This window comes from Leucopleurus acutus (genome assembly GCF_964270905.1).
Source record: "Leucopleurus acutus genome assembly, chromosome: 15".
NCBI lineage: Eukaryota > Metazoa > Chordata > Mammalia > Artiodactyla > Delphinidae > Leucopleurus > Leucopleurus acutus.
Genome location: NC_139157.1, coordinates 43694837 through 43721693, shown reverse-complemented (window position 1 = coordinate 43721693; position 26857 = coordinate 43694837). Strand labels below are relative to the sequence as shown.

General features: G+C 41.9%; 1 protein-coding gene across 1 annotated transcript in view; it reads left to right on the top strand.

The window, feature by feature from the left end:
- The first annotated feature begins 4635 nt into the window (after positions 1–4635).
- The window catches only part of DSE (dermatan sulfate epimerase), a 68631-nt gene continuing 46409 nt past the window's right edge, over positions 4636–26857 (top strand). The window contains exon 1 of the mRNA XM_082855624.1: positions 4636–4700. The gene's annotated coding sequence lies outside the window, so the exon portion shown is untranslated. The remainder of the gene's footprint in view (positions 4701–26857) is intronic.

Sequence of the window (26857 nt, the reverse complement as noted above, 5' to 3'; positions counted from 1 at the left end):
AGGATAACTTTCATCTGAGACCAGGACACAGACTGTAAGTGGGGCTTTAGATATGAAAAGTTAGTATGGGCCAAGTGGTTTAGTGGAAAGAGCCTGGATTTGATAACAGACAACGTAATCATATGTGGTCTGAGCCATTACATCTTGGGAAATTCACTTCAACTTTCTGAGCCTCTGTTTCCTCATCAGTCAAATGAACATAGTAATACTGACATCAGTGCCTGTGAGGATAAAATGAGACACAGATGGAAGTACCTGGCACACGTAATGATCGATCTGTTAAAAGATTATGAGGCCAGGAAACATGTATCTGAAGAATTATATGTAAACGCCTCAAATTGTGACTGAGGGTGGAGGGTTACAACTCAATTATGATTAAGAATGTAGGTGAATGTTTCCTTTTGTATTAATGATGAAAGCTAAGTTCAGGAAGCTTGAATCATCTGGAGATGAAGCAGTAGCAGCAAAACAGTCTAGGCAGTGGCAAGGAGCACGTCAGCACTGGAAGAGTCAGGGAGGTGACAGGCCTGAGAAAGGAAGGTTGGAGAAATTGGTGGTGGATGTCTGACCAGGGCTGAATGCCCGGAGATGGAAGGGGAAGCTGAAGGATATTATCATTGAGGAAGTTAGTACAAGTATAGGGCAATAGGGTTTGAGCAAACCAAAGTGATCACACCTCTTCAGTGACTCGACGATGTATCTCTTAGATGTAGGGTAAGGTGGTTTTATGAATAGACTAATTTGGTCTGAGGGGGAAAAAAAAGTCTTCAATTTAACAAAATTGAAGCAGGTATACAGTCATGGACCAGCTGGCTGGTTAGTAAAACCTAAAGGGCAAATTTGAGTTTAATGACTTAAACAAGAGAACAGAAACCATATACTGGTAACAGCCCTGTAAGACTGGGGTTCATTAGGCTAGAGCCAAAAATAAACTAAAGACAACAACAACAAAAATACATTTTGTAAGATCATAGAAGGGATATACCTACTTAAGGTAAGTGGATGATGAACCAGAACTAACTCCCTTTTTTCTTCCCTATCATGGAAAAAAATAACCCTTCAACCTGAAAGAGTAAAATGTACTTTGCAATGGTTAATTGAAAGCTAAGATAGGTGAAGAACTTGTAAGAAAGCCTAGCTCTCTAAAGCTTAACTTCTCGTGCCTAGAAAAATTACATCTCAGCAAGGAGAGTTTACAAATAAGGACTTGCATCTAGAATCAGCATCAGAGATGAACACTGAAAGACTGGGGATGAACAAATGGAGTTCCAGTTTTCAACAAAAGGAAGCAGCTCGATTCCTGAAACCAAGACAAGGAGCTTGTCACAGATCCTGAGCAAAATGAATAAACCTATGATTAAGGTAATATCTGGGCACTTAGAAAAGGAAGAAACTCAGAAGTTAACAAGAATTCACAAGTAGTCATTTCCTTTTTTGGACTATGTTGTAACACCATATAGCAAGGACATCTAATAGACAAAGCACATCTGCTGTTTGGGGCTGTAACTGGGGGAAGAGGTCACTTTTCCCTAATCCCTCAGTCTGGGAAATGATGGTGTACTTTAATTTCTACAAAGATGTCACGTACCCATGTGCATTAGCTGCTCTGGGACAAGGGAAGAAAATATTAAGTTACATGAGGTTCCTCAACTGATGAGAATATTCATCAACAGCATGCTAATTCAGTGTCAGCAGTGGAAGGCATCTGAGAATGAGAACTTGAATGTTGACATGGCATACAGACTGAATTTGCAGAACACGTGAAGCTGGGACATAGAATTACTCAGTTACATCAGTGATACATAACATGTCAATAAGCTAAAAGAAGAGGCCTAACTTAACATGTGATTCTATTAAATTTTATTGTGCTAAGTGTTGAACAAACTATAATGGGTGTGGCTCGGGAAGAAGTGTTTTGGAGTGGGTGAGAAAAAGACATTATTGCTTCAGAATTTTAGTAGATTGTAATATAGGAGTCAATAGGGTAATATTGCTGCCATAATAGTGCCTAGGATTTACTTGGGGAAAATACAGTAATTAGAACCAAGCCGTTAAACATCTGTGTTATTTGAATAAAACCTTGAACTCAATTTTGGGGATCAGATTTTGAGAGGAACAATGGCAAAGTAAACCACCTTCCAAGGGCTTTCAGAAAAGATAAGGAAAAGCTGATGGAGTTGGTAGGTATCCAGACAAACTGAAGCGCTCTCCTGTGGCATTCATGCTAAATGCATCCTAGAAGACCCCGAGGGCAGGATTGCAGATCTTTGAGCCCTACTATTTGGGGGGCCATTTGCAAGAGGTGGATGTTATTCAGAAGCAGATTTCCAGGTCAATTTACAGCAAAACTGGGGGCAAAGGGGAATAAAAGACAGTGGGTACTGTCTCCTTTGAAGATTTCTTTTCTTTTTTTTTTTTGCGGTACGCGGGCCTCTCACTGTTGTGGCCTCTCCCGTTGCGGAGCACAGGCTCCGGACGCGCAGGCTCAGCGGCCATGGCTCACGGGCCCAGCCACTCCGCGGCATGTGGGATCCTCCCGGACTGGGGCACGAACCCGTGTCCCCTGCATCGGCAGGCGGACTCTCAACCACTGTGCCACCAGGGAAGCCCTCCTTTGAAGATTTCTTAATCCGCGTTGCACATTCTGATCGCCTGGGAAGAGATTTTAAAATGCTGATGCTTACATGTTAGCCCTAGAGATTCTGATTTATTGGTCTGGTGTGGGGTCCCCATTAAAAAGTATTTTATCAAAGCTCCCCTGCTGATTTAATGTTCTAGGTTGGAGAACCACTGAGTTAGATGACTACTTATCTAGAGGTTAAATAAATCAAACCAGACGCTTTTTCTAAGGTCTCTTCCAAATTTGAGAAGGTAAGTGTAAATTAACACTTACAGGTTATATATACCACAGCTAGACACTTTCACAATGAATCTTCTCTAATAATTGAATTAATATATGTAAATCTCTTAGCACAGTATCTGGCATGTAGTAACTCAAATATTCAATATTTTTATTGTATCTTCTCTATAACTGTTCAATGGAGGTATTTATTATATCTCTACATTACAGATGAGAAGACAGAGGCTCTGAGGTTAGTTTTCCAAGGACCCTCACAGTAAATTGCAAAATGAGGATTTAAACCAGATTAAACTAGTTTTAAGTTCTAGAGCCCCTTATCTCCTCCACAGTCCACCTCTAAAACATCTGGAAGTTTATGCAAATTAGTGGTTTACTTGAGTGAACATTTAAAATATTTTAACAAAACCACTTCCTCTTGACCATTTTGTAAGGAATTTCTCTCCAAATGCAATTTCTGAAAAAAAGAAGCATAAAACTCGACATCCACATTTCTTTCTAATGTGGCCTGAGGGAAACTACTCTGTAGGTCTTGAGATACTCTGAGGACGGGAAAATGGAAGGAGGTGGCCCTTCAGAACTCAAACAAAGCATGGGAGAAGCAAGGGAGAAAAGCACTGCTCTCAGGTAAAACATCTCTAGTGCTAAAGAATGGATGAACATCTGTCACTGTACCGCCTAGCTCTGGCAGGTTAATTACAAGCCAAGGCTGAGGAAGCCCTGCGGTGACGGCCCTGGTCTTGTCTGCCACTTTCCTGAGGCCAGGTTGGATCAGGCTGTGTGCAATGGCTGCTGGAAGAGAAGGCAGGAAACTTCTCCAAAGGGGCTGTGACTACTAAGGTTGCAAATCCTCCACCTGAAAAACTCAGACGGATGAGGGGAGTCGGTCTCTCTCTCTTTCTCTCCCTCATCCACCCAGGCCTAGGAGATAAGGTAAATTAAATTTCCTCTTGTGCGTTGTATATATCAAATGTTTTGTTCCTGACCCTTTACCTTTGATTAACATCCGTTCAGTTTGCCGGGTTCAGTGCTTTTGGCTTTACTGTATTTTGTTAGTACGGTTAAGACGAGGACCGCTTCTAAATAGGTGATTTCCACCCTTCTGTCTGAGAAGAGAGTAAAACCGAATTCGGGAGAAACGGAGGGGTAACAATTTTGGAAAAGGCGAGGGGAGTGGGTAACAGCCTCGGTGGTAAAGTTCTCAACGTTGGAGGAAAACGGTTTCCTCTCCCGGAGCTCTATGGAAGCATCAGCTCCTCCCCTCGGGCCTCCAAAAGTACCCTTCGCTTGGGGGCGATTCTAGAGTTGAACCCGAAGCGCGTGGGGTCATTAGAAACTAGAGCAAGTTGAAGCCAAAGAGGCCTGGCAGGGTAGGGGTGCGTGGAGTCGGGGCCCGAGTGGAGGGGAAGGCCGAGAGCCGCGAGTCCCGGGAGAGGAGGAGGAAGAGAAAGCGGGGCGGGCCGGAGGTCGGGGTCCGGCGGCGGGAAGGGGTCCCCGTTTCTCCCTCCCCGTCCTCGCCTCCCGGGGCGCTGGTGACGTTGCGGTTTCCTCCTCCCTGCAGCTGAGCCTCAGCGCCCGCCGCGTCCCGCCCTCCTCCCCTTTCGCCCACACCCCACCCGCCCGCGCCGGCCCCGCTCGCAATAGCGCCGTCCGAGGCTGCAGCGGCGCGTCCTGTGGCGCGGCGCCCACCCGCACCCATGGCGCGGCGGGCGCGCTGAGGGCTCGGCTCCGAGGGCGCCGGGGGCCCGGGCGCCCTGGAGTGAGGGGGACCGGGAAGGGCTTCCGGAGCCTGGGCCCAAGCTGGGAGGCGACGCCCGAGAGGACGAAGCCGCGGCGGGGAGCGGTAAGCGGAGGGGCGCGCGAGTGGTGGGCAGGGGCGCGCGGCGGGCGCGGCGCAACTTTCTTCCGGAGATTCGGGCGGGTGGCCGGGCGCCGGCGGGAGGCAGGCGAAGAGCCACGTCCCCCGCCGGGCGCAGAGCGCCGCGAGCTGCGCGCCCGAGCCCGGTTCCGCTGGGCTCCTGGAGGGCGCGCGAGGCGTGAAGCCGGAGCCGTGGGTTTCCCCGGCGGCGGGGCAGCTTTTAGTCCCTTCCCAGCCCTCGAGCGCCCAGCGCAGAGCCGGGCGCACCATAAGAACTCAGATCACTTTCGGTGCGTCGGGTCCGGCCGGCCCAGCAGCGATTTCCTGGACGGCCGGGGGGCTCCGGCTTCCCTCTGCCCGGCAGCCTGGCACAGCTTCGCGCCCTCCTTTCCCTGCATCTCTCCGTTAATTGGGGTGGTAGTGATCGTGGGTGCCGATGCTGGCGCTGGCAGCCCGCCTCTGCGATTGTGGAAGCTGGGCAGGCACGTCCCGAGCCTCCCCCAGGCGCTGGATTCCAGAGCCGCCCGGCTCCGCAGACACTTGGAGAAATTGTTGGTAAACCTCACTCCCTGGCAGCCCCTGGTGGTAGGGTGGGGCTGGGACGTGCTTGACTCACAGGCTGGGAAGCTCTGTGAGCAATGCCACATGGGCTCAAGATCTGTCGCGGCTGGAATCTGAGCTAAGTTTGTGAGCCGAGAACTTTCTCATTTTCATTGCTCATTTGAGGCATCAGCCTCTGCTTAGGCTGGCGGGCATTAGAGCTGAAACCGAATCCAGTGCTTAAAAAAAAGTAGGTGAGCCTCATTTACCTGGAATTCCTTAGATCAGGAAATGCCACTTTTAATTTCTGGGAATCTCCGTGTTATAAAGTTTTTTAAAACGTTTTTTCATTAGTCATGGTTTAGTTAATGTTACATTAAATTTGAGAAGGGACATTCTCACTGAGAAATAGTTTCAAAACAGGTTTTTTTTTGAGTATTTTATTTTTCACATTATAGAGTTAACCTTTCAGGAATTTCCTTTACTTCAGTTTTTAAAAATTTCTCAATAAATGATAACCCGTATGAAATGAAATATTATGTGCAATGTTTTTTATTATTATTTTATTTTATTTTATTTTTGGTTGTGTTGGGTCTTCGTTGCTGCACGCGGGCTTTCTCTAGTTGCGAGCAGGGGCTACTCTTCGTCGCGATGCGTGGGCTTCTCATTGTGGTGGCTTCTCTTGTTGCAGAGCACGGGTTCTAGGCACATGAGCTCAGTAGTTGTGGCACGTGGGCTCAGTAGTTGTGGCTTGCGGGCCCTAGAGCGCAGGCTCAGTAGTTGTGGTGGCCGGGCTTAGTTGCTCCGCGGCATGTGGGATCTTCCCGGACCGGGGCTCGAACGCGTGTCCCCTACATTGGCAGGCGGATTCTTAACCACTGCACCACCAGGGAAGTCCCTATGTGCAATGTTTTATAGAATATTCTGACACTACTTCTAAAATGGGATCCCCAAATTGTTCGTAATGTGCATGGAAAAAATAAAATACAGCATTATCTGAGTATTTGTGTGTCATGTACTACAAGGTCCCATACAGATACGTGTCCTTTTATGAAGTGTGCAGGTAAGATGTGTTCTAGTATAACTGGAGAAGAGAAAATATTGAGTTTGATGCCTCCATCATCTAGTGACCCCTCTGTGTGGGTTCAGCAATAAGTGCAAGACAGTGCTGTTTACTTAGGAAACATACGGAAGGATATAAGAAACTGCCCTGGCTCTCCCCAAGCTCTTAAGGTAGAAAGGGAGAAACCATAAATAAGCAGCACCTGAGAGTTTGGGCTTGGGAAGCATCATTTTTCATTAATTGGTATATGATGTCAGTATTAGTGTCGTCTAGCTTTCGTTAAATAAAGACAGTGGCCTACATAGTACATTTTTACATTCAGGTTAAAAAGTATCGATAGTACAGTTACCAAGTAAAATGGAATTCTCAAAAAAAAGAAATGTGGATAAAGAGGGAAATTTGCCACAGAATACGATTTAGGCCTTTGTCACTGAGGGGATTATTAGCACCTTCCTGGTCCTGCTGGGTAGAAGCTGTTTAAAGTTCCTCCATCTGAGGTTAGGGGCCTGGTTATGGAAAGACACTGGGTAAGAAGTTAGCTAGGTTTGCCACATGAGGTCAGGACCGTCATAATACCTAATATTTTTGTGTGCATCTACTTTAGTGTTTATAAAATTATTCCGCAAATTAGCTAATTACAGGTTTTCAATGATATTTGTTTTCCAGTCCAATATCCCACAGTACTGCCTTGATCTGGTGGCCATCCAGGAGGGAAAGTTCTTAGCTTCACAGATGTTGCCCCACCCTTCCCAATACCTCATTATAAAGATTTTTTTAATCTCTGAAAAAGTGTTTTAAGATCATAGATGAAAATGCATTCTGCAATTAAACAAAAAAATATTTGTTTATACATTTCTTAATATTATTTGTAGCAGAATATTTTGGTATTTATTTCTACTTGCCTTGGATTACACTAAGGCATGAAAGAAATTACATGTTCATGAAAGAAATTACATGAGATCCACTCTATTATGATTTCAACAAATGAATGGAAAGGAATAAAGAAAGATACATTTAAATTTGGGTTGTAATATATCAGTAACCTTCGTGTTCCAAAGGGGTAAAGAAACTACTAAAGGACTAGCCTTTTGTATTTGCAGCATGTGTTAAATATTACTTAAATCATTAGCATGTTTGAGTCCTAGACATAACACATTTTCTTATCCTTACAGTAACAATCCTTACAGTAACAATCCTAACAGTAACAATACTGTTATTGTCCTGGGATATGTTTGTGGCAGGCCTTTGAGGAGATCAAGAATGTCTGGTCCAGGGAACTCCATCATTATAGTGGATACTTTTATTCCATTTACTGAGAGGGGCTGGATCTTTACTATTATGAAGGAGTGGGTAAGGCAGAGATTCCATGTCCAGCAACCCTTCTGAAATAATGGGTCCAAGCGGAGGGCAGGACAGTTCTTATTACTATATTATAAAATGCCTTAGGGTTTTCTCATCTTGGAATTACATTATCTTCACCTACAGTGATTTGGAGAATAAAACTCTTTGGTGGTCACCAAATTACCAGTAGGTATTTGGATGACGCAATGTAATCCTCTAAACCTGAGTCAGTGCCCAGCATGAGAATTAGGCAAGCGTGTAAGCCCAGAGTACCAAAAAGAAATTATTTTCCAGTAAAATTCATATGATTAATTAAGGGCAGAATGAAAGTAGAGATTAAAGTCCTAGATTCCAGAGGCACTGATCCATGCTTCTATTTGGTGATAGCAATAATTAGAAATGGATGAAGTTCAAAAAGTCTTGCCAACTCTAATGCCCAACTCTAATAGGAAATTATATTTTAAAAATTAAACTTTGCAAAAAAAATATAGTTCTGATGAACCTAGGGGCAGGACAGGAATAAAGATGCAGAGGTAGAGAATGGACTTGGACTCGGGGAGGGGGAAGGGTAAGCTGGGATAAAGTGAAAGAGTAGCATTGACACCTATACACTACCAAATGTAAAATAGATAGCTAGTGGGAAGCAGCTGCATAGGACTGGGAGATCAGCTTGGTGCTTTGTGACCACCTAGAGGGGTGGGATAGGGAGGGTGGGAGGGAGGTGCAAGAGGGAGGGGTTATGGGGATATATGTATATGTATAGCTGATTCACTTTGTTATACAGCAGAAACTAACACACCATTGTAAAGCAATCATACTCCAAGAAAGATGTTAAAAATCAAACTTTGCATTAAGTGGATAATATTTTTAATTGAAGCAATTTTTCTTTAAAGAAAATCTTTCTATATATGTTAGTTAATAAATGTAGTCCCAAGTTCTGACCCATCTAACTTTATTGTTTCACAACTTCTAGTTGCATATGGAAGAGTGGTTTGGTTAGGGGATGGTGGAGAGATATTGCAGGGAAGAATCATACTGGAAAGAAAATTAGGAAGTATTGTGGACGCGATTAAGAGGAGAAACTAGCGTTAATAAACTCTTATGAATTCATATACATTTAGACAATTGAAGGAAGAGTCCTTGATAGGTCATACAGCTACGTGAATGCTTGCATTTTAAAACTGCCTAGTAATTTAATATTTTTTCAAATAATTCTAATATTCTGATATTTTAGCCTAGTGGAAATGGAGAGTGATGTAGAGCAGGTGTCTTATCCTCATTTTAGGGGTGTAGAAATGGAAATACCATGGAAGTAAGAGACTTATCTCTCATTTTTTTTTAAATTTATTTTATTTTTGGCTGCATTGGGTCTTCCCTGTTGTGCACGGGCTCTCTCTAGTCGTGGCGAGTGGGGGCAACTGTTTATTGCAGTGCACAGGCTTCTCATTGCAGTGGCTTCTCTTTGTTGCTGAGCACGGGCTCTAGGCGTGTGGGCTTCAGTAGCTGCAGCTTGTGGGCTCTAGAGCGCAGGCTCAGTAGTTGTGGCTCATGGGCTTAGTTGCTCCGCGGCACGTGGGATCTTCCTGGACCAGGGCTCGAAACCCGTGTCCTCTGCTTTGGCAGGCAGATTCTCAACCATTGCGCCGCCAGGGAAGACCTGTTGTCTCTCATTTGCAAGTAATTAGTGGTCTACCTTAAACATGAGATTAACCTAAATGGCGTATGTAATTCTACTTTTCTCCTTTATGACTCCACATTCATGTTGTTAAAGACTGTTATATTTCATTTTCCTACAGATCTAATTTATTATCCCGCTTACTCATTACTGTCCCTGAACTGTTAGCTCCCTGGAATGCTTATGTGCTTCCCAGGCTTCCGTAAACTGGCTATTTACAGACCCTCTTCCCACAGCTCTCTCCTCTCACTCTGCCTATCTCTTCTCATCCTCGTCAGGCTTCCATCCTGGGGCCCCTTCTAATTCCCACAAAACCCTAGGCTCATTGCTCAGCTCTCATTAGCTGGCTTCAGGTTTTTGGGTGCTTTACCAATTGCGTTGCTTCCTTCTGCTTGTCTCAGCAAGCTCCAGCCTGTTGAGGGTGTGGATGTCAGATCCTCTGTCAGATGCCCAGAAGAGTATAAACCTGCAGGAGGTAGAATATTCAGAGAATCTGTTGAATATCACAGAAAATAAAAGGGAATGATTTTACTTTGGGAAGAGAAGAAAAGATTGTTGAGGCCATCTGTTTATTTCTTGAATGGAGTTCAGTTCTTAATTCCGAATAACACTATGAATTTTGATGTGCTTTAAGATTACCGCTGAATTTCCTTCTATTTGTTTCGACTCCCTTGGGGTGTTCCATACACATGTTCTTGGTAAGTGTTGTCATCAAATGTTAGTAGGTGATTTCTGAAAGAACAGAATTTGCCTCTTTAGTAATATGTAGAAGCTATAAACATCCTGATAATAAGCATGATTTGTTTTGGCATTTTATATGTGAGAATAGTTATAACCATTAGGTAAGTATAGTCCTGTTTTTAAAAATATAGCAAAAGACATGTATGCAGTTAACTCTCAATTACACATATGTGACATATCCATTGTAGGTTGTGCCCATCTGCTTTGTCCTAGACAGAGTCAGAGAGAGTTTGCAACTGAGTGTATATATGTGTCTGCATGCCAGAAACATTTTTTGGTATTATTTATGGAATTAATAGTGCCTCTCTTCTCCCCAGTGAATGTGGAAAATAGTAGGATAATCATAGTAAAATTCCTTGTGTGTGTTTAAATTAGTGTACCTGATCTTTCAGAAGAAATTGAGTAGGTCCACACTCATTTAAAAAGCTGTCATTAAAATTTTTCCATTTGAAATATTCATTGCATACATAGATGCCATAGGGTTGTGAATCTGCTGATTAAATCAAGGATTTTACGTTTTTCTCATGTGTAACAAACTTAGCTACTAAGCAATAGGCATTTAATGTGTGCAGATGTTCTACCACAACAAAGTTGAGTCAGCATTTCATAACTCTTAAAAAGAACTTGTAAAGGAAATGGGCTCACCAAGCTTGTGGGTCTGTAATATTTTTATTGATGAAGTACACAGGCAATATACTGGCTTTACTGTGGGAGTCTAATTGCTATTGCAAGAAAAATGGACATATTTGTTAGCAATTCCTGAAGTGGGAGATAACAACATTAGGTTGGTTATATAAGTCTTAGTGTAAAATGTAGTAATCTGTAGATTATGTTGTGAATCTGGTAGAGATTACTCATGTAAAGAAATAACAGACTACAAATTGACACCTTCATTTAGAGTAGTCCTTTACATTGAAGTATTGAAAGGGTTATAGCATTTCTAAAGTTAGCTTACACCCAGAAAGTTGTGTCAGTGACAAGAAAGTCAAGAATTGCATGATAAAAATCATCAAGTAGTTTAAAATTGTTTCATGCCAAGGTGCACTCAACACCCTGACACCAGGTAGAGCAGTAGTAAAGGTGGCCTGGCTGCAGGATCACACCGCTTACCTCCTTTACAGTTGTGACTGTCAGCTTTTCTTCTTGACACAGTGCTCTTTTTGTTGTTTGGCTATATCTGAGGACAGACTATAAGTAATGGATTTCTGGAATTCCACAAATTCTGGTTAAGAGCTCTTCTTGGGGCCTTGGCAGTTGAATGATATCATCCTAGGAGGTATGGATGGGGCCAGGCTCACCAGACCCGTGGATAATCGGGCAGGGGCCAGCTGGATTTAGGAATCACCTGCAGTGTTTACACTGCTCCCAGGGGGGGAATGGGCCTGGCAGGAAGGAAAAAGGAGACTGAAAGGGAATGTTGAACAGCTGTTTTCCATCTTCCCTGAAGAAAAAGAAGAGGAAATCGCCGTAGAGCAGGCATCAAGAGGGATTTATGCTAAATACAGGGAAGTTTTTCTGAATGTTTTAACCTTTAGAATGGATTTATGAAGGAGGCCTTTGAGTTCTTCTCTGTTTAGAGAGGTTTAAGTGAGGTTGTCCAGAAGGGATGTTAGAATTTATCTTCTGGGGTTCTAATTTTATGACCTCTGCTCATCTGGATTTGAAAATCTTAGAAGTTAAAAATGACTTAATTATATGAATGTAGAAGAAATGGTCAGTTTCAGTGTTTGAAATGCGAGTTGTCTTTATAGTTTCTACTTAGCATTTTTATTTATTAGAGCAAAGTATTTGCTAACTGGTTAAATATTGATTCTATATAAGACTGCTTCAACCTTTCATACAGATACACATTACAGTGTCTGAAAACTCCTCTCCTCTATGCTTAATCTGTTTTCTCCCCAAACAGGTCACTTTTCTCCACATTTCTTTTTTATTTTAGAAAATCTTTAAAAAGGTCTTGGCATCAGACTATGGTGTTCCATTTGGACTTTCAGTAATATCTTTTACTTTTCCCTGCCCCATTTTTTCTAGTAGAACTAGACTGGCAACAGTGGTCACCTGAATGTATGGGGCATTCATTAGCCATGTGGTCAAAACATAGAGGTTGCCCATGTCAGAAAGAGTCTGGAAAATTCTCTCATATTCCAAACTTCTTATAGCAGTATTTTGGTTAAAAATAATAATAGCATTTATAGAAACAATGTGAACTTTGCTTCATTTTTGTTCAGGAAGATAGACTCTCTAGTAGAATTTTTTTTTCCCTCTCCAGTTTTATTGAGATATAATTGACATACAGCACTGTATAAAAGTTAAAGGTATACAGCATAATGATTTGACTTACATCATGAAATAAATTTAGTGAACATCCAGCATCTCATATAGATACAAAATTAAAGAAACAGAAAAAATTTTTTCTATAGTGAGCCAGTTTTTCTACAGTGAAGTAGGAGTTTACAGAAGAGGAAGCAGAGGAGGCCAGAATGATCCTTGTAATGGATTAGAGCTGGAGACTAAGTGTGAACTCATGTTTAGCTTAGTATCAGTACAGATGGTTAAATTTAGAATTGTTTATAGATACATGTATTATATATACATGGTTTAGTATACACGCATGTATTTCCTCACTCTGTCAGCTGCAAAGGACAAGCAGCAATGATACCCTGGTGGTAATGAGTACACCTAGTGCTCAGTTCTTGGTTTTTAAAAATCATTCTTCACAAAAGTAACCAGGGCTCCTTAGAGCCTGATTCTAGGCTGATTCTAGGACTGGGCAGGAAATATACAAGGTGATTCTGGAGCATCTTGCAGTGACAGAAAATAAGGAAGTGTTAAAAAAAAAAACCCAAACCAAAACTAAATTATATTCAAATTTTCTTATCTTTTACCTAATATCCCATTTCTGTTCCAGGATCTCACCCAGGACACCACATTATATTTAGTTACAATAGCATGTCTCCTCAGGCTCCTATTTTCTGTGAAAGTTTCTCAGACTTCCCTTGGGTTTGAAGACCTTGACAATTTTAAGCACTGGTCAGGCATTTTTATAATGTCTCTCGAGGGCTTCCCTGGTGGCGCAGTGGTTGAGAGTCCGCCTGCCGATGCAGGGGACACGGGTTCGTGCCCCGGTCCAGGAAGATCCCACATGCCGCGGAGCGGCTGGGCCCGTGAGCCATGGCCGCTGAGCCTGCGCGTCCGGAGCCTGTGCTCCGCAACGGGAGAGGCCACAGCAGTGAGAGGCCCAGGTACCAAAAAAAAATAATATATATATATATATATATATATATATATATATATATATATATATAATGTCTCTCGAGTGGGATTTGTCTAGTATTTTTCTCATTATAATACTGGGGTTTTAGGTTTGGGGGAGGAAGAGCATAAAAGTAAAGTGCCATTTTCATCACATCATATCAAGGGTACAGATCATAAATATGACTTATCATGGCTGATGTTGACCTTGATCACCCGGCTGAAATAGCGTTTGTCAGGTTTCTTACTGTGAGGTTATTCTTTTCCCCCTGGTCCATACTGTCCTCTTTGGGAGGGAGACACAGTCCACACTTGAGGGGGAGGTCATGCTCCACTTCCGAAAGAGCAGGGTATCTACACCGAACATTTGGAATTCTTATGCACAAAAGATTTGTCTTTTCTCCCTCATGTATTTATTTATTCAGTCATTTTTATATTAGTATGGACTCATGGATATTGTTTTTATACTTTGGGTTGTAATCCAGAACTATTTTATTTATTTTGTTGCTCAAATTGTGTCAGCTTTGGACTGAATTTGGGTCCAAATTCAGTTGGACTGAATTTGGGTCCAAATTCAAACAATTTGGGTACTCTTTCAGTTGGCTCCTTTGTCCCTTTGACATACTGCGATCTAGTAGAATTAATTTGTGGTGTCAGACCAGTTGTGTTTTTTCTCAGTAAGAAAATTAGGTAGGACTTAAGATGTAATCATCTTAAAAGCAGGCTCATAGCGATGCTGCAAAAGGTATTGGAAAATGCACACTTAGCCAATATTGGGTCAGTGGGTTTGGGGGATGTCAAGAAGTGGAGCCCAACAATGTCAGTGTCTTTGGCAACTGGAATTAAATGTTTCTACTTAGTTTCACAGCCCATAGTTTTAAAGCAATTTTGAAATGTTTTTCACAATTACCTTTCTCAGAGGAAACTGGTTCTTGGAATCACTGAAAAGCCTGCAGAGTTAACTTAGGTAAAAGTGTCTTTTAGTGTCTCCCTTAGTTGTGAGGTTAATTTCTTTTCTTCCTCTGTCTTTAATGTAAGTCTTTTACAAGTTAGAGCCTGTTGGCTCTAATGAGAACCCAGGAGGAGTAGAGAGCAAGATAAGAATCGATCTGTTACTTTTATGCAATAGTTCAATTTATCCTTTCTTAAACTCTAGTGTGAAATTTTAAGATCCACCTTTTTTTCTAAGGAAACCAGTATTGTTCAGATTAGATTCATCTTGTTTACCACATGCTCTGCTAGGGTTCTAAGATTTTCACCATTACAGTGTTTAGATTTACTGTGACTTGCATAGAGTTATTCTGTATAAAATTCAAATTCACAAATGGTATTTGAGTATCTGCTGTGGGAACTTTAAAAATTCTGTTTCACCTCTACTTGTGAAATTTCATCTGGCAAGTTTTAGGATAAGTTGGACCACTTTCAGTATCTCTTTCTTGGGGAAGAAATGTGTTGGCAGTATTTATACTACTAAATTGCCATAAAATGATAAGTTCTGTGCCTAAAGAAGTTGAGTGGAGCTAGAAGTATTAGGGTGGTTATGTAACAGACCCTTCTTTGTGTGTTTACATCCTTTTTTCTTGTTGGTGAAGCCACTGAAGTTTGTTTCAGTGATTGCAAGTTTTAGAAAAGATAAATCTGTGTTATCAGAAATGAATGCTTTGATATATAACTTTTTTTCAATGTACTTTTGAACCTGGAAAGTCAGATGAAAGAACGTTCTACTTTAGCAATAGAAATACTGAAAGGATTTAGTCATTCAGCAAGTACTTGCCAGGTACTTCTGTGTTTGAGGGGACGTCTGGGTGGAGGCAAAGAGGGGCGGCATGCAAAAGAAATATGACATGGTTTCCAGCCTTCAGGAGCTATAAAATCTGGTTGGAGGATAACTAAATATGAAACTTTATGAGAACAATTAAGTGTTGAACAGAGACAAATGCATGCAGCAGGATTGCAGGAAGGAAGATGTCTGTGAGGCTTACGTGGGCAGAGAATATTCAGCTAGGAAGGGGAGAGTGAATTGGGCCTCAGAGGATTTTATGCCAGAAAGGGGAGGGGAGAAAGCATTGCAAGCAGAGCCCGCCAGCTAAGCAAAGGCACAGGAAGAGGAGTGAGCAAAGGAATGGGGTGGCTGCCAGGTCAAGGAGAACTTCTTAGAAAAATCATGGGAATTCACTTGTCTCCTTTTATGACATTCTCTCTCCTTTCGTCCTTACCTTCTTTGTATACTCTTTCATTCTTTTCCACAAATATTTTTGAAGGCCTGTGTTGCATGTAATCATTGGTGCATGACACCATAGGAAAGACAAGGAAGACTCAGACCCCTGCCTTCTACCAGCTTATACTTGAGCAGGTGAGATCTGCCTCAAATCCCTTTTGGAGCCAGAGAGGACTGACAATAAATGTGAGAAAAGAAGATAACAAGTACCTTCAAGTAACTCAGTATGCATATTGACTCCTTTTTAGGGCCCAATTCAGATACCACCTCCTCAGTGCATCCTTCCTTCTTCAGCTCAGCCGAAAGTATTAACTTCTGTAAATTAAGCAGTACTTTGTAATTCTCATGCAAACTTACCTCCTTTTTCTTTCTTTGATTTTTTGTCTTGCGGGATATGAGTTCCCGGACCAGGGATCGAACCCATGCCCCCTGCCAAGGAAACACGGAGCCCTAACCACTGGACCACCAGGGAATTCCCTTCCTTTTTCTTTAGTGGTTTGTGTTAATATTTTCTTTCTTTTGCCATGTTATACGATGGCATAAGCACTTTCTTGGTTGACATCATCCCTGAATTCCCAAAGAGTATTGAGCAATGCATATATGGGGCCATAGGGGAGACCACTTACGGATGGAGTTGCTAGGGAAAGCCTCATAGATAGCACTGTGTTCTTTGAGAAGGGTATGCAGTTGAAGTGGAGCCCGTAGAGGGAACCCCCAGAGAGAGTAACAGAGGGAATCAAGGACAAAAATATGAGTTGTGCTCAAGCAAGGATGAACAGATAAGTGTGAAGGGAGAGCTTGTGTAGGGAGGAAATGAATGATAATGTTGAAAAGGTGGGCCAGAACTAGACTGTGGAAGCTCTTGGAGGAGAAACTTGTTCATTTTGCTGTGTGTATCGAGGCTCTTGAATAAGAAAGTGATATGATGATGGTGATTAATTTGGGAGGAACTTTATGGTTTACAAAGATAGTTATATCATGGGTAATATTAGCAGACTGCCTAGGTTTATATCTTGGCTCCTTCACTTTCTGTGTGACCTTACTTATTATGTCGGTGCCTCAGTTTCCTCAGCTGTGAAAAGGAGATGATACTAGTGTCTAAATTATGGCACTGTGGTGAAGATTAAATGAGTTAACCCATATGGAGTACTCAGCATAGTTCCTAGGACTTGGTAAGCACTATATGTGTTTATTGTTTCTAGCAGCCTTTGGGGTAGATATAATAAGAATTACGATCCCTACTTTAGAAATGAGAAAACTGTAGAGCTAGGACTATGTATAGTTCGTTAGGGCTGCTGTAACACAGTGCCTCAAACTGGGTGGCTTTCACAACAGAAATTTATTGTCTCACAGTTCTGGAGGCTAGAAGTCCTAAAGCAACTTGTCAGCAGGATTGGTTCCTTCCAAGGCCATGAAGGAGAATCCGTTCCATGCCTCTCTTCCAGCTTCTGGTGGTTTCTGTCGATCTTTGGTATTTCTTGGCCTGTAGATGCTTCACCCTGATCTCTAGCTTTATCTTGACGGGGCATTCTCCCTGTGTATGTGTTTCTGTCTCCAAATTTCCCCTTTTCATAAAGATAACAGTCGGATTAGGAGCCCATCCGACTCCAGTAAGATTTCATCTTAACTTAATTATAATTATTATATCTTAATTATATCTGCAATGACCCTGTTTCCAAATAAGGTCACATTTTGGTGTATTGGGTATTATAACTCCAACATATGAATTTTTGCAGGACCCAATTCAACCCATTACAGATTTCAAGTTACATCTTTTTTTTTTTTTTTTTTTTGCTTTGCGGCACTTGGGCCTCTCACTGTTGCGGCCTCTCCCGTTGCGGAGCACAGGCTCCGGACGCGCAGGCTCAGCGGCCATGGCTCACGGGCCCAGCCGCTCCGCGGCATGTGGGATCTTCCCGGACTGGGGCACGAACCCCGTCCCCTGTATCGGCAGGCAGACTCTCAACCACTGTGCCACCAGGGAAGCCCTCTTCTTTCTTTTCAACATGAACTTTCTGTGACTTCTTTCCATTTAGGATTAGAGATAAAGACATTAAGAGAAGTTTAGGGACATTATACTTGCACTGGATAATTTCAGTTTTCTCTGTAAATGTGGATGATATGTCACCATCCCAAAGTACAGGTGATAAAGGAAGAATGGAATGCTTTTGGAAAGAGGCAAAAATCTAAAGTATCAGAGTAAAGATTTTACTGAGAACTTAGCTGGAAATGAATAAGTGGGTAGATATGCATCTGAGTGATGTAAGATAGAAGTTGATGCCTCCCAGGTTTATAGTAGGGATCGAGGTAGAAAGGACAAATACGATTGAGGTTCCCGAATCACTGAGGGAGTTAGAAATATCGCCAAACAATAAAAATGACCTGTGAAGATTAAAAAGAGTACAGAGACAGATAATGATTGCAAGTGATGAAAGTGTCAGGAGAGTCACCCCTGGCGAGTCACTGAGAGAACTAAGGTGGCCCCAGGAATGGAAGAGGCTAGCTCCCATCTTGCTTATGGCTTGGGGAGAACGGCATTCGGTCTCCATGGGAGAGCACAACAGAGGATGTATCACTGAAAGAGTCAAAGTTGCTTCACAAAATCTTTAATTTGAAAGCATCTCAAGTGATCTCTGCACCATCCCTTGCCCCATTTAACTCAGGAATCACCTGACAGGTGGTCATCTCATCACCATGTTCATTTAGGACAAGACATGAGAAGAAAGTCTAAGACATAAGATTAGTAGAAAAGGACTTTTCTCCACCATGGATGAAGAGAACTCAGGTCAGGTTTGACCAAAAGAAATAGCTAGGTAAATCTGGCCATGAGCAGATATAGACACCAAGTTAAACGTTCATGACCTTGAATATACACACAGACACAAATATTAAATATCTGGCATTTCAGGCCCTGAATTGGGGTGTTTCTGGCAGGAGCATGTTTTTTGGCCTGTGGATCTGTGACCATCAGTTCAGAAATTATTGTCTTGTTCTGCACAGCATGCATGGTCTCCAGCAGTCTAGTGAAGCTTTTCCTTAAAAATTGTTTCTCGACTAGTAACATTTTATAGACAGATATATAAAAGCTCATCATAAGAAGTTTTTAGCACAAGATAATAGGAATAGTGTAGGTGTGAAAGGAAGAATAATTCATTGGAAAGTATCCTTATTATTTTGACATCTCTACATAAAAGAAACGTTGGCAGTACAGAGGATTTTTTAAAAATTTCCAAATAGTAGCACTAATAAAGCGCTTAAACCAAACCGTTAAATAATGATGATAATCTTTGGGAATGTGGTTGAAAGTGGGGACTTGAAGGGAATCACTTTAAATTTGAAAACAGAAGAACCTCAGTAAAAGTCTTGGCACCGAAATAGTTATCCCGCAGAAAGGGAGGCCTGGCCAGTCTGGGCTTGAGGAGAGAGGGGAGGGATGGCATGTCTAATCCTGTGCAAGAGGGGCTGAAAGTTTTGGGGTGGCATTTAGGAAAGACCCTGAGAAAACCCATGAAAACCACTCATGGAATGCTAGGAAACAGCAAGGGATGCTCAGGGAGTGGACTGTGGTCAGAGGCGGGCCAGGCACATTGACAAGGGCATGGCAGGCTTGGGGGTGCAGGAGCCAGCCACAGCCGAGGGTGGGCATGGAGCTTTGTGCCTAAGCAAGGGTGGGGAGGGCACTGGGCAGGGGGCAGCTCTCAGTAAACTCCATAAGAATCGCCCTCAGCAACCTTCAAAGGTTCAAGCATTGTAGTATAATTTACCTCCAAAATGTTTATCTTGGTACACAAAAGATTTTTTTTTTTTTTTTTTTTTTTTGTGGTACGCGGGCCTCTCACTGTTGTGGCCTCTCCCGTTGCGGAGCACAGGCTCCGGACGCACAGGCTCAGCGGCCATGGCTCACGGGCCCAGCCGCTCTGCGGCATGTGGGATCTTCCCGGACCGGGGCACGAACCCGTGTCCCCTGCATCGGCAGGCGGACTCTCAACCACTGCGCCACCAGGGAAGCCCCACAAAAGATTTTTATTGCTTCTTTTTATGTAGTTATATAGCTATCTAACTGTATGTATAGTTATCTCTGAGTATTTAAAGGTTTACATCTTAACACATTCATGAAATTCATCTATTCAGTAAATATTCTGTTTCTTAAGTGCTGGGCACTCTTAGATGTTGGGGGTAAAGCAGAAAGCAAAGTGCCCTCACGGAGCTTACATTCCAGAAGGGGGAGCCAGGCACACAAAAGAAATAAGTAAGTTGTGTGGTAGATTAAAGGGTTGTAAGTGCCATGAAGAAAAATAAAACCCCGGAGGGGGTTAGGGAATGGTGGTGGTCGTGCGTGGTAAGAGTGTAACTTAAATAAGATGGTCACGTCCAGCCTCACTGAGAAAGTGGCAGTTGAGCAAATACGTAAAGGAGGTGAGGGAGCGAGCTATGTGGATGTCTGGGGGAAGCATGCCAGGCAGAAAGAACAAGCACACAGGTGCTGAGGAGGGAGCGCACCCCGTGTGTATAAGAATAGCAAAGAGGCCACCTGGCTAGAATGGGGAAAGAGTGGGGAGAGCTGTAGGATGTGAAGACAGAGAGAACACAGTCAGGCCATGTAATGACTTGAGAGCTATTGTCAGTACTTTGGTGCTGACTCTGAATGAGATGGGAAAACACTAGAGGGTTTTAAACAGAGTGGTGACATAATCTGAGTTATGGTTGAACATGATGGCTCTGGTTCCCATGTTGAGAATGTCTACTGGAGATGAGGGTGAAAGCAGGGAGACTAGTTTGGAAGCTATTGCAATAATTTGGGCAAGACATGATGTGGCTTAGGCTGTTATGGTGGTGGCAAAAGTAGCTGGATTCCGGATGTATTTTGAGAATGGAGCCAACATAATTCGCTGATGGTTTGAATATGGAGACAGAGGCGGGAAGGGAAGGAGGGGTAGTTTGGGCCTGATTGGTTGCCAGTAACTGAGACTGAGATGGGGAAGTCTGAGAAGGCAGTGCCTGCATCTTTGGGTTAATTACATCTCTGTATCATTGTTTCACAAACCAAGTCTGTGGTATTCTGAGTTTGGATTATGATTCATAGGAGGACATTTGGAAAGTGCTCAGGGATTTTGATTCCAAAGAACTATGATCTGAGACAAAAATGAGAGTCAACAAAAGTACACATAAAAATGTTTGAGAATGTGAAAGGCAACAACAAAGAAGGTGAAATTTATCATTGGTGAGTATTTGAAGATTAAAAAATGGAAGAATGCTTGAATATAAGTGAGAAATGAAAAAAGAGCTTGTGTGTTGTGATAAAAGCATCACTCCATATGTACCCATCCAATAAATGAAAGTTTAATTTTAATCAAATGAACTGGAATTGTATGTTTAATGCCAGCAAATTACTTTCCAATGAAAAAGGCTTTTAAGCTTTTTGCCTAACATCATGTATTTCATTTTTAGACAATATCTAAAGCTTTTAAGCAGTTTCTGAGTCCAGTGTATCCTGCTGTGTCCTTTGCTTTAACAGCAACATCCTTGGACAGAGTCATTTTTCTGGGTTGAAGTTAGAAAAATAATAGAAGTTGAGTAAAGAAAAAGATTTGGTGAAAAGTATCACGACATTTTCTTGTCTAATGGGACAAAGAGTTATGACAAGACTCTCAGAATTCGAACAGGAATTTAGATGACTGAACTAAAAGGAAGTCAGGGAGTCCCCAAGACCACTGTTGGGCTCAGTGATTCATTAGAAGGACTCAAAAAGCTGTTAAAATCAGGTTATAGTTTAAAACAGCCAACAGAGAGAGATTGAAATCAGCAAAGGGGAAAGGTGCGTGGACCTAAGTCTGGGAGAAACAGGCACTGGCTTCCAGTATCCTGTACTAATGAAGTTCCACTCCCACCAACAATATGTGACAACACGTGCAAAGCTTTGCCAGCCAGGGAGGCTCACCCGAGCCTTGGTGTCCAGGGTTTTTATTGGGGTTCAGTCGTGTAAACATGCAGCGCCTATATGAATGACTTCAGATATTCAGATTCTAGCCCCCCAGAGCAAAGACAGGAGTTTGTCGTGAATCACACTGTTAGTATAAATTATCTGATCATACTGGTACCACATGACCCAAGGCCTCAGGCATGCAAATAAAACCTCTTATCACATAGAATATTACAAGGGCTCAGAGCTCATCTCCCATGAGCCAGACAAGGGTCAGTCCTGAAGACAGGCCTTTCTTGGAAATGTGTAGGTTTTGAGTTAACCCTTTCCGGCATAGCTTGGTAGGGCTTTGAACATGGTATTAGTGCTTCTTAGAGTCATTATCATTAGAGGGTAAATTTCCAGGACCTGATGCTGGAGGGGATGATATAAGGACCTACCCCAAGTATACATAGTTTTAGCTAAATTTGTCAATGAGTGAACCAGAGTAGATTATAGATGAGAGGTTAAAACGTGTTTTGTGGTACTTTGCCTGAAAATGTATAATTGATGTCATGACACATCCCACATAAGTTTGCAGATGCTGGGCTAGGAGAATAGAGGAACTAACCTGCAATTATGTGGTATTGATTGGGATCAGGAAAGAGGTGGAAAAGAGGAAGGGAGCCTGGAAGTTGAAGTTGAGGCAGAGGAATTGACTCATGCCACTATGGAGGCCGATCTGCTGTCTGCAAGCTGGAACCCAGCAAAGTTGGTGGTGTAAGTCCCAGTCTAAGGGCAGACGTCCTTAGATGACGTCTAGATGAGGAGACGACGTCTTAGATGAGGAGACGACGTCTTAGATGAGGAGACGACGTCCCAGCTCATCAGTCAGGCAGAGAGGAGGGAGAAAGGAGGAGAGAGGTGGGAGGGAGAGAGAGAGAGAGAGGGAGAGAAAGGGGGGGGGGGAACTCTCCCTTCCTCTGCCTTTTTGTTCTATTCAGACCCTCAATGGATTGAATGAGGCTTACCCATATCAGAGCAATCTGCTTTACCCAGGCTACTGCTTTTAACACTAACCTCTTCAGGAAACCTTTTCACAGACACAACCGGAAATAATGTTTAACCAAATATCTGGGCACTCTTTGGCCAGTCAAGTTGACACCTAAAATTAACCATCACAACTGGTAAGAAAAGAAGTCAACATATCTCAGAATCAAAGGGGGAGATTTGGTTACAGAATTAAAGGCACTTATAGTCACAAATTCAAAGAATTACATTACCAACTGAAAACTAATGTATAATATCATTTATGGGAAGTAGAAAATATATTTCAATCAAACATAAGATATGTAAAATTTTAAGTTCAGAAGTAATTTTTTCATCCTTAAATTTTACCAAGACTGTTGTTTCTATGTTTAGGATATTTTTCTGACTGTGTAAACACATATATATCAGTATGGTGTATCAGTAAGCTTTATCTCTGTATATCAAATTTGGTTGGTGAAGAAATAGTATTAAATGTGGAAACTTCTCCTCAGATGTGTTCAGTTACATGGAATGTGTAGCCTGAAAGTTACAAATGTGCAGTTGTGCAGGAAGAAGGACCGACTTCTAGGCATCCAATACTTTATATATGTCAAAGTATTTGATATTTTTAAGCTCTTGAAGATTCTGCAAGGTTCTGAGTACCCGGTGCATTGTACCTGTTTTAAAAATAACTTTCTGTGAGTGATAGTTCGTGAGCACTTCCTCGTAGTGTCATGGCACACTTCCTCTTATGTGGACTGACTTTGGTGTTCTCGTTGACAAGGTGATGACAACCGCTAGCATTTGTTGAACTCTTTCTAAAATCCCAAGCACCCTTTTAATGCTTGAAGCTAATTTAAGATCACAGAAACCCTGTGAGGCAGGTATTATTTTATCCGTTTTACAGAGGAGGAAACAGGAACATAGCTAAGAATGTGGTGGTGCTGGGTTTCAAACTCTGGAAGTCTGGCTCCAGCTTGTGCCCTCAATTGCTAATCAGGTTTGGAGGTGAATGACGAGAACCAGCATTTGGGGGAACACTTACCAGAAAGCGTTAAGTACTTTATAGGTGTTATGTCATTTAATCCCCCAAGCAGTCTGTGAGACCAATACCATTTCTGTCTTTATTTTAAGTAAGGGAGTAGGTTTAGAGAGTTAGCTTGTCCAAAGTCATACAGTGGTGAAAAAAGCCACTCTGACCCCCGAGCCAGCACTTCTAACTACCTCACTGGTCTGCCCTCATGAATCTATGGCAGGAAGAAAAATTTTACTTTAGTTTTCATGGGCATTTCGTGGTTTAGTTTAACTGTTATAGAAACTGTATAAGGTTATATTTAGCTCTTGGCTTCATTATCTTTATTCATCTTTTCATACTTTATATTTTTAGTCAGTAATGCCAGAAAAGAGTGTTTTCATGGTTAAAGCGATTGCTGAGAAAGCCAGAGCTGATTTTTCAGACTCTTCTAGAAAAATCTTTGATTACTCACTATTTAGAAAAATTTTGGAAAAAAAAAATTAAAAGATTGCTAACTGTCTTTTGGGGCCAGGTACATAAGTTAAATAAATTGCTTTGGACTAAGGAAGAATTTTCATTTTGTATCCTCATGCCTAGTATATAGTTCCTGGATTTAATGGCTTCTCAATACATAGCTGAGTTAATTAATATTTGCAAGAAACTCTTACCCCCAATATCGATAGGGAACTGATATTCCAATTCTGGAAAACAATGCAGTGGAAAACTTAATACGCATAAGTTACTGCTTTTTAAAAGATTCAGAATACCAAAAAAGAAATACACTCATTAAATTAGCCTGAAAATAATATAAGAGTAAAAAATTCAGAAAATAGGATATTATCGTCCGATGTCATCATTAAGAAAATTGATTAAAATTGTAACAAAAAGTACCATTCAGAAGATATGCAATTGTTAGACTGCTAGATAAACTAGAATTTACTCATAGCTTGTCTTATAAAGTATAACCATTTCATTTTGTCTTTGAGCCTTTTTGCAGGCAAAATTCAGTACTCCACTAGTCTCATCAGTGACTTTGTAGACCTTCCCCCCACCTCTACCCTGCTCTCTCTGCCTCCATGAAAATGATACAGATTTTACTTCCTCTCTGCTTTCTGTAGGGCAACCACTCTCTCAAAAGCTGGATCTTAATGATTTTTAGTTTTGTAGGAATGAGCACCAGGCAAAACTCTCCTCCTAAATTATGCCTTCAGTTTGATAGCCACCAAGTTACTCATTCAAGTATTGATAGTGTCTGGTGTGTGGGAGATGGAGCCTTCAGACTTGATACCAGAAAATATCTCTGACCATTTAAAACATAATTTAGATGAATTATTCTCATATAAAGAAGTTATACTGTTATCATTGTTGGTGTAGGAAAAAAGTGAGCTTCAGATTATATTATGAGAAAATGTGGTATCTTCACAACTTTCCTGGGGACAATGTAGAAATGTTCTTTGACTACACAGAGCTGCACTTAACTTACAAACTTAACCTAAAGTTCTCCAGTGTTGAGTGTAAAGGTGGTGAACATCATTATTATACACAGTATGGTTTTGCTGTGTGGGTTCAGGGTTATAATTACTCCCTCAGTAGTGTGTATAAATTCTTTGGGCTTCCATATGTTACAATTTCATATTGTGGACTTCTGTTTGGAAATGACTTTTTTGGGGGAGATGTATTTCGTTTCACCCTTAAACAATAAGGAAACAATAAGCCTTCAGTAAAAAGAACTTTCATTTTGATTAAGAACCCTTGGTTTTTAAAATTTTCTTTTTTGGCAGAGTCCATAGGGTTTACACGTCAGGGAGTATAATTGTAGGGAATGATTGCATAGTTCCAAAACCATATGTTTTCTTAACATTTGACATATTTAAGAATAATGTTAGATTTATTTCACTACAAAAATTTACCAAGGACATATAAGACTTTATTTTGATATTGAGGAAAAATACCTAAAATTATCCTTATGATACCTTTAATAAAATTGAAATAGAAAAGTGAGGAGAACTTTAAACACACGTATATTCCGTTACTTAAAATATATGGAAACAGGGAAGTAGTATGTGTGAGACCATGACAAGATGTTTCTCAAATACTTAGAATTAGATTTCTTTGAGAGTTAAGTCCTAAAATAGATCAGAGAAGGAAATAAGTAGCTCTGCTGGGATGTACTAGTGCTCTTAGGCCATTGCTTTGCCTAAACCCTGATTGGAGGCCTATAGAGGGAGGGAACTTGGGTTTTACTGGAAGCATGACGAGGGAGGAGTTGTAGTTGCTAACTCCTGCAGGGTCTGCACATTTTCCAGGGCAGAGGGTATGGTGTCAGGGGTGTTCAGTTGTCTGGTCTGCTGGGCTGTTTCAACCCTTCATGGATAAGGGCACATCCAGATCCAGTGTGGAAGGGTTAGCTGTCCTAGTCATATTATTAACTACTGGGCCTATCCATTGGGTTGGGCAAACCATAACAGCTGGTGTTGGGCTGGGCTTGGTGGAGGTGGTGGCAGGAGCTGTGGGGGGCATACATTTTGCTCTTCTTTCCTAAATATTCACTACAATTCAATTTTTTTTTTTTTTTTTTTTGTGGTACACGGGCCTCTTACTGTTGTGGCCTCTCTCATTGCGGAGCACAGGCTCCGGACACGCAGGCTCAGCGGCCATGGCTCACGGGCCCAGCCACTCCGCAGCATGTGGGATCTTCCCGGACCGGGGCACGAACCCGTGTCCCCTGCATCGGCAGGCGGACTCTCAACTGCTGCGCCACCAGGGAAGCCCCTAGACATTGATTTTTAATGATGTCCCAGGGGCATTTGTGACATGCTGACAACACAGACTCCTTTCAAGGGCAGCTATGGTGGTGATCTCTACTCGTTGAGTTGCTCCAGGCCCAGAGCCCTTCCCACTGCCTTTGTTCTGATTCCTTGTACACCAGGCAATTGTCTAATAATTTTACTTCCTTTGTATTTTTCTGATGAAGCCAGAAAATATTTCCTAATCTGCTTGATAGTTGTATTTCTCATAAATGAGTACACTGACATTCTGGTTTTATCTATGTGGAGGGAGGAGGGTTTTAGTTCCATTAACATCAGATAGCATCTCCTAGGGTGATCAGCTGAGATGCCGATGACATAGCCTGACCCAAGACCAGAGCCTGGACTGAGTTTAAATCATCATCTCTGGCAATGGCAGCAGATGTCCTCCAAGTACTCATGTACTCCTTCCATAATATCAACTTGTTCCTAGGAAACAGCTCCCCAGCCAGAGATTGTTTTTCCCAGCACTTACTGTATCACTGGGCCTTTCTTTCCAAAGAATACAGTAAGCAGCAGTCACCTTTTGTACACCAAGAATAAATAACTGGCCTTGGAAAGC